Here is an 8,533-nt window from a genome sequence, read left to right as displayed (position 1 = left end):
GAACAGACTGACCAGCAGCCTTGGAAAGCTCCTCTTTCACTGCTGCAACACAGGACCGATACAATGAGGGGACAATGTTCCTGCTGAAAGTGGAACGTGACGGAACTGTATATTGTGGAGCCACAGCCGCCATCAATTGTTTGAAAGTCTCCCCTTCGATCATAGAGAAGGATGCCCCTCCAACAGCAATGAACTGACCAATCAGTCGCGTTACTTTATTGGCCTGCTGTTTGGGCATTGACCTTTTGGATTGGAATGCCACAAATTGTTCCAGGGTGGGCTGGACATGCAGTGCTCCAACCTGCCTTGGTCTCTGGCTGCCAGCACTAGCTGCTGCTGCTGCTGCTATTGGCTCAGAAGAAGCAGCTGTTAGGGTTTTTCCACGGCCACCAGCTATGCTGCCTGCACTAAGTTTTACTTCTGCATCTTTCCCCAATAGCACAGCATTGTGTTGAGTGCTGAGGTGATGCTTCATGCTAGCACTGGTAAAATGGCCAGACACTTTCCCTCTGCTTATTAGCTTCCCACGATGTTTGCACTTTCCATAGCGCCCTTCTTCAACATTTTCAAAGTGCTCCCAAATTGGGGCGCGCATAGCCTTGGAGTGTGCCTTGGGTGCTGCTCCTACTGCTCGGGGTGGATGAACAGAGGCAGAACTAGTGGTGGTGGGACTGGTGGTAACAGTACTGGCCATAGTGGGACTGCTAATTGCTTTAGCTTTAGATTTGCTAGGTTTTGCTGCTGCTGGTGATGGTGATGATCGTAGCGGAGAAGGTGGAAGCTCAGGGGAAAATTGTGCACTAGTCATTTGGACACTGCTCCCTGAGGAATCTGATTCCTGACCACTCAACTCCTCTACTTCCTCTGGCTCATAGTCTAGTTCTTCATTAGCCAGATCGAATGGAATTCCTGCTAGGCTGGAGCTAAGACTGATATCGTCGTGAGACTCGTGACTAGTAGTAGTGCGAGCAGGAAGAACAGACTCTGCACTTGGCCTCTCAGTCTCAGGCTCCTCTGCTACCTCGCTAGGTGGAGTTCCACTATATGTAGCCCTCTAACTGTCTTTACGAAAGTTTTGTAAGGACTTGGTGGCTTGCTAGAGGTGCTAGGAGGACATGGTGTGGCGGTACCGGTGGGAACAGTAGGCTCAGCACTAGTGGTGGTAGAGGCGGTAGAGGTGGGGGTGGTGGTGGTTTTTCCCTACAAAGGAATGAGATCGCTTTGGTTTGGGACCCCTCTGAGTCTTGCTGCTAATTTGGCTCTGCTTGGTACCTTGCATGCTGCTTGTGGATGGGGAAGATGCTGCTTGGGGCAAAAGGCACTTCTTTTTACTCACTGGGCTAGTAGAAGTACTAGTTGGGCTACCCTTTAACTTTGAACGTGCTTCTGGTGCTTTAGGCTTTCTGTAAAAAACCATAGAGCTTGTGGGCCTAGCCGCACTACTACTGCCTGCTTTTGGTACCTTTCCTTTACTTGATGATCCTTCAAGCAATGCTTCCCCAAATGATAAGCGAGAGCTTGGCCTACTTGGCCGACTAGACTGACGCAAAGGCTGCATCTTAGAACTGGTGGTGGTGCTGGTGGTGGTGGTGGTAGATGGAGCTTGTCACTCCTTAGTCCCAAAAGGAGGATCCATTTCAAATTTTGTGTTGTGTGTGTGTAGTGTAGTGTAGTGTTTAAAAAACTATATAAAAAAAAAAAAATAAGAAAAAGGAAAAATGAATTAAAGACAAAAAAAATTAGAGGAAGTTCTCTTCAGTGCTACTGCTTAAAAAGTAAAACTATGCACTACTGCACTGTGCTGTTGTGTGCAATCTGCCAAAGTGCTAAAGTTATTTAAATTATTAACTCAAGATTAACTATTTATATAACTAGCAGTATTTTATTTTTAATTTGAATTTACACGGGCCTAAGAGCTTAGCCTACTACTATGCTAGCCTAAAGCTATATTTCCTTACTATAAGTCTACCTCTAGGCAGACGCTCTCAAACCCACTAAGCTAAAGTGAGGTTAAATCAGATTCAGTCAAACCAGAAATGTATGGGGCGCAGGAACATATATTGGAAAAAATAAAATAAAAAACAACACAATATAGTGTAGATTGTACTTCCAATATTCGTGATTAGGTGATATATTGCACTCACAGGAAAAAGAGGCAAATCCAACCCTTCAATATGGACTGTAAAGAGGCTTTAATATTCTTCAATGAAAATCTAAAAAACAAACTTAAAATGGTGCAGTATCTTAGGTAAAAAACGTATACCAAATAGAAATGCACTCACAGTTTTTTCATGCATAAAATGCATATACAGGCATAGGTTAAAGTCCAATTGAGTCTTTTTCTACGCGTTTCGCCCTTAGGCTTCTTCAGGAAATCAATTGGTACAGGTCTCTGCGTGTGTCAGCAAAATCAGCAATCTGTAAGTATTTCTGTTCGTTATGTCTGTTCTTTTATAATGATTTATATGTGTATTTCCGAGTATGTCATCGCGTATTTGACCTTTGTTCTCTGTTGTCATCACGTTTTATTAGTCTTTTTCTGTTTTTTTCTCTGCTGTTCAAGTTGATTGTTCTCTCATTTGTTGATAAAGTTTGTCGGCGAAATCATTGAGAGGAACAAGGACCGCGTCATCTCGTACGTATAGGTGTTTCTGTGTGTCACTCGGAAGACAGAGAAGAGATGTTAATTGGTTCGAACAACCTATAGCGGACGATCGCGGCTAATACCCTCCAAGAGTGCACCGACAACAGAAGAAGCGTGGATGAAATACAACAGAATTAAATGCGGAAAATATTTGGAAGAGATAGAGTGAACGGGACGCGCGGAGACCCAAACCAGAAGAAATGAGGATTCAAAAGAAAAAGAAAACAGAAAGTGGAAAACCGATCTGTGGACTCAGGGATGAATAATGTGGTATTCCATATATGTTGTAAAAATAAAATCATTTAGAATCATGTGAAATGTATATAGAATCCGAAATTGTGTAGACAGAATTGTACGTAACTCCCAAGGTTCATCAAATATGCATGTCTATCAGAAACATATATAACTCGATGTCTTCAGAATGAGCTCTAATTCAAATAAATCACGGAAATGAGAGAGAAAATAGTTAAATAATCGATGTGTGTATACTTATATTAATTCTCCTTATATTAGTTAAAAAGGATCATATGTGAATAAATCATGTATAAATAAAATATTAATAATATGTGTTAAATAATGAAGTAATTTATTGTATATTAGATTTAATAAATTAAAAGGTAATCAGATTCAGTATATGATTTATTAATTAATATTAAGTTATATAATATTAATAGATTAGAAATAATTTACTTATATATTATGTATTATAGATAGAAGAATATAGATTATGAATTAGAATTTAGAATTAGAATTACTTATATTATAGATTATGAATTAGAATTTATATTGTTATATATTATTTATAATATATTATAGATTAAGATTAAAGAAGATTAGAATTATTTTAGTACTACAGCTAGTAGCTTGAAGCTTTGCTTAGTACAGTTGTTGTCGTCACACAGTCAATTTTTCTTGAAAAGAAATTAGAACTAAAATAAAATGTCACAGCAAAACAGTTAGCTTCACTGCTTGCTGAAACACACAGCACTTATGCGGCTGCACTCACTAGCCCAACAAGTTCACTTCACTGATGGACTGAGGTGAGCAAAACAAATGAAATAAAATGAAAGATTATTAATTAAGAAAAATTGACTTGGTCTCTTGCTGTTGCTAAAACAAAGCACAAACTATAGAGCTGCAGCACCAGTACTAATAAGATTAGCTGAACTATACGCTAGTAGTAATTAATTAATATTATTACTTTTATTTATAGCTAATTTAATTAACTATTAAGATAACAATTATAGAATTATTGATATTACTGATTTTAGATTAGACACTAGTAGATGTCTTGAATGTCTACAGTACACTCTACACTAGTATACTATTACTAACTATAGTATATATAACTGACAAATATATATATAATTTTATAATGTATTCAATTATTATTTATATTAATTAATATTACTGATTTTAGATTAGACACTAGTAGATGTCTTGAATGTCTACAGTACACTCTACACTAGTATACTATAGTATATATATATGACTGACAAATATATATATATATAATATTATAATGTACTATTAAATTATAGATTCTATTAAATTATTATTTATAAATTATATTTAATTTATTTAAGCAGGACAGGCAGTAGGCACTAGTGCCAGCCCAGGGCCAGGGCACCCCAGTGCCACTGAGGCACTGTGTCAGGACCCTACCGGTCGTCGGCGGGGGCTCTCGCCCGGCGGCGACACCGCCGGGTGCCCGCGTCCTCGGCCATGTGTCCGTCGGGTCCCAACCTGTCGGCGACGGAGGTCCTCACCCGGCGGAGTCCCCGCCGGGCAGCTTCATCCTCGGCCGCACGGAACGGCATCTCCGTGCCGCGGGCCGCGTCCCCGGTCTCCGTTGCGGCGGCAGCCGCACACCAGGACTACGAGTATGGCGGGGGGCGGGTCCTGCGGTCCCAGACCGCTGCTGGCAGCCAGGGGGGGCGTGTCCTGCGGTCCCAGACCTGACAGCCAGGGGAGGCGTGTCCTGCGGTCTAACCGCAGGGGGGAGGGATTAGGGACTAATTGACAGTCACAGAGAGAGGAGGGGTTGGAGGAGGAGCAACAATTAGGCGGGCTATTTAAACCTGCAACCCTGTACCTTCAGTACTTGGTTGTTCAAGTTCCCTACCGAATTCCTATACCCTGTTGCTGTTTTTGGATTATTACGGACTTTTGACCTCGGCTGGATTTCTGGACTTTGTTTTTGGATTACCCTTGTTGTACTGCGAACCTTCCGATTTGATTACACGGACTTTTGACCCTTGGCTATATTCTGGACTTTGTGTGTTGGATTACCCTTTACTTCACTCCCTTGCACCCGGTGTCTCTCTGCGCTGCGCTCCGAGCCCAACTCAGCCTTGACACACTGGGTGCACTGTCAACTCAACAGCACTTACACTACAGTTGATGACAAATTAAATAAATAAAAAAAATTAATCAAATTATTATTATTAAATATATTAATTAAGTAGAACTGAAGTGAGGATGAAGTACACTGTGAGAAATGGCAGGCTAAGGCTTACCAGTCTCACACAGAACAGAACAATCTCTCTCTGTAACGCTCGGATGCAGCACAGCAGTGTTGCCAAAGCAGTCACAGCGAAAAATGAATGGATCTCTCAGGCGAGCTCTGGTCTTATAAAGGCGCCTTCAGAATTCAAATAACAGCAGCACAGGTATTGGACGAGACCCATAGCGTGACGTCACAAGAGTGAGCTGATTGGACAGACGAGATCAGCTCACTCCTGTTTGAAATTTCGATTCTTCGTGGTTGTGAGTCTTCGTCTTCTCCTACGTTTTGCCGGCACTGTATTCTCTTCGGCGTGTCTTCGGAACGAACCAAAAAACAGCCTCTTTGTGCTCGTTTTCATGTTCGCCCGAAGACGAATGCGCAAGTCTAGTTGTCAGTACAGCATGGAATAATCTTTAAGGGGGAAAGAGCAGTTATACCTGAAGGTCTGAGACAAGACATAATGCACAGAATACATGCCTCACATATTGGCATAGAGGGTTGTTTACAGAGAGCACGAGAGTGTGTTTATTGGCCTGGTATGAATGAACAGTTAAGAACCTTTATCGAGAAGTGTATTATATGCCGATGTTGGGAAGACAAACAAAGTAAGGAAACACTGCACCCACATGAAATTCCGAAAAGACCCTGGGAAAAAAATCAGTACAGATTTGTTCACTTGGGATAGCAAGGACTTTTTAATAACTGTGGACTATTTTTCTAAGTTTTGGGAAGTGGACCATTTAAAGGACACCAGATCTAACACAGTTATTAGAAAATTAAAAGCCCATTTTGCATGATATGGCATTCCAGACATTGTGCTTCCAGACAATGCTGCACAATTTTCATCAGCGGAATTTAAGAGAGTTTGACCATCAGACTTCATCCCCAGGATACCCGCAAAGTAATTGAAAAGCAGAGTCTGCGGTCAAAACTGTAAAGGGGCTGATGCGGAAGGCAAAGCAAGCAAGGACATCTGTCTTTATTAGATCAACGGAAAGCAAAACAAAAACAAAACAAATTCCACGTGTAAATTCAATAAAAATAAATATAGTACTTCCCAAATGTAAGCAGCTACCAGCGACACTCTTCCTCAAAGTGTATACAAAAACGAACGGCAGATCATGGAGCGCATATACATAGGGAAAAAAATAAAATACAATAATAGTACAATATGTTGAAAAAAAAAAGACTTTAATATGGTGTGGATAGTGGATCTTACACCATATTAAAGTTTTTTTTATTTCAACATATTGCACTATTATTGTATTTTATTTTTTTCATTTCACACTTCCAAGATCTCTCTACCCGTCTTTTCTTGATTTCCCATTTCTCTATCTCCAATGGTGGTGTTAGATTTTTTGCTGTCCTAGGACTAACTTGCCCATTAATCTTAATTTGTCCCACCGCTTTCCTGCCCATATGACACCCCTTCCTGTTTGACTCAACTCTTCCTCTGTTAACTCAACCTCGTTTGGTCTCACCCCTCCTCTTTAGGTTTAACCTTTTCCCCTTTGAGCTTCACCTTTTCCTCTCGGTATTTCTCCGCCACTCCAACTGCTGAACCTCTGGCTTATGTTGGATTTATGTCAGAATATAGGCCGCTAACACCTTCCCCTCAAGAAACATCAGCTGAGACTAGATGCTTGAGGGTAAAATCATGAACTCAGTTTAATGGGAAACACACCCATATTTTAAACAGTGCAAGGGGGTAGTTTACATACAATAGTCACAGCCTCATCCCTGTAGGGGGTTGCTATTGTAGTCTATGGGGAAGATAGTAAACATGGGCGGTTCTCTGATCTCTGGCAAAACCAGTTTAAAACTGCTGGATTTCAGTTCTTGATCCAAATACTGGCCATAGAGGTAATGGAGAGCAAAACATCACACATAAAACCCCCCTCCAAAAATACAGGTACTCCAAATCTGTGTCTGAGCTTCACAGACTTTAAAGTCTCTAGCAATGGGGAAACGTGGCACTCTGTTCCAGGGGGAACCCTTGTACCCACCTCCCCTAAAACAGAATCCCTTCCAAGGCCAGGGCCCACAGTCTGCATGGTGGAGGTTGGCCCTCAGGCCCCTCCAGGATTCCAGGGCATGGAGGCTTCTGTGACCCTGTATATTTAGCATAGATATCGAGCACCTACTTGTAAATTCTGTAGACATTTTCTGTAAATATACATAGCTGTGCATAGCACTGTGCATACCATATTTACCCCCAAACATCTTGTCTCTGCCATCTTTGTCCCCAAACTACTTGTCCCTGCCATATTTGTCCCCAAACAGCTTAACAACCCCACCGCTGTGCCCAAAAAGCTTAACAACATCACCTCTTTTTTCTTTCACATATTTGTCCTCACAGCTTAATGCCATGTGTGTCCCCAAACAGCTTAACAGTGCCACCTCTGTCCCCAAACTGCTTAGCAATGTCACATGTGTCCCTAAACCACTTCATATTACCAACTACCCAGTTTTTCCCAGTGCCAACTTTGTCCCTAGCTTGCCAGTGTCTGCCTAATAATTTTAGGTAAATAACATTTTATTGATTAAAGGACACAGACAACACAATAACAGAAGGGAACATCACATGAAAAATGCAGCGTCAGTGATATGGCCAGGAGTCAGGCACATAATAAGGCACAAATTGGCAGTAAGAGATACGTTCCAAGTACAACCTCCTCCAGGAGGAGCACAAAAGATGACAAGCAACGCGAGGCAATGTGGAGTAAGAGGCAATGGAGGCCAAAGATCAAAGCCCGTGAGCCAAATTGTCGCGAGACCATGTGATGGAGAGGGAAACACCTAAACACACACGAAAAGGAGGGAGACAGAGGAGAGAAGAAAGGGGAAACAGGAAAATGGCGAGGAGAAAAAAAAAAAAAAAAAAAAAAAAAAAAATTATTATGACGGGAAGGGAAAAAAGAGAAAGAGAAGAAAAAGCAAAGAGCCAGTAATGCAGAAACAGATATCAGGAAGCCAAGCGCCATCACTGAAGAAACGACACAAGCACAGGAGAGGAGAGAAAGGAGAGCCAGCATGCCCACGTCATCGTGTACGCCTCCATCCTGTCAGAAGCCAGGTGAATCAGCTCCTCCAAAGTCCGGATCTCCTCCACCCGCGAAACCCACAAGCGCAGGGGTGGGGCCATAGGGCGCTTCCAATACAGCGGTATGAGGCTACGGGCCGCATTAATAAGATGACGGAGAACGGAGCGTTTCATACTACTCAACGACCTCTCAGAATGGAGGAGGAGCCCAAAGCCTGGGGAAGGCCGAATCTCCTCACCCGTAACCTCCTCCAAACACCGGAAAACCCCAGACCAGAAGGGCTGAAGTGCGCTACAACTCCACCACATGTGCAGGTAAGTGCCACTATCCTCCCCG

The sequence above is a fragment of the Sceloporus occidentalis genome, unplaced genomic scaffold (genome assembly GCF_023333645.1).
Source record: "Sceloporus occidentalis isolate IW3139 unplaced genomic scaffold, rSceOcc1.0.p SCAF_211, whole genome shotgun sequence".
NCBI classification, from domain to species: domain Eukaryota; kingdom Metazoa; phylum Chordata; class Lepidosauria; order Squamata; family Phrynosomatidae; genus Sceloporus; species Sceloporus occidentalis.
The sequence above is the reverse complement of the archived record's forward strand: the minus strand, read 5'-3'. Positions refer to the sequence as shown.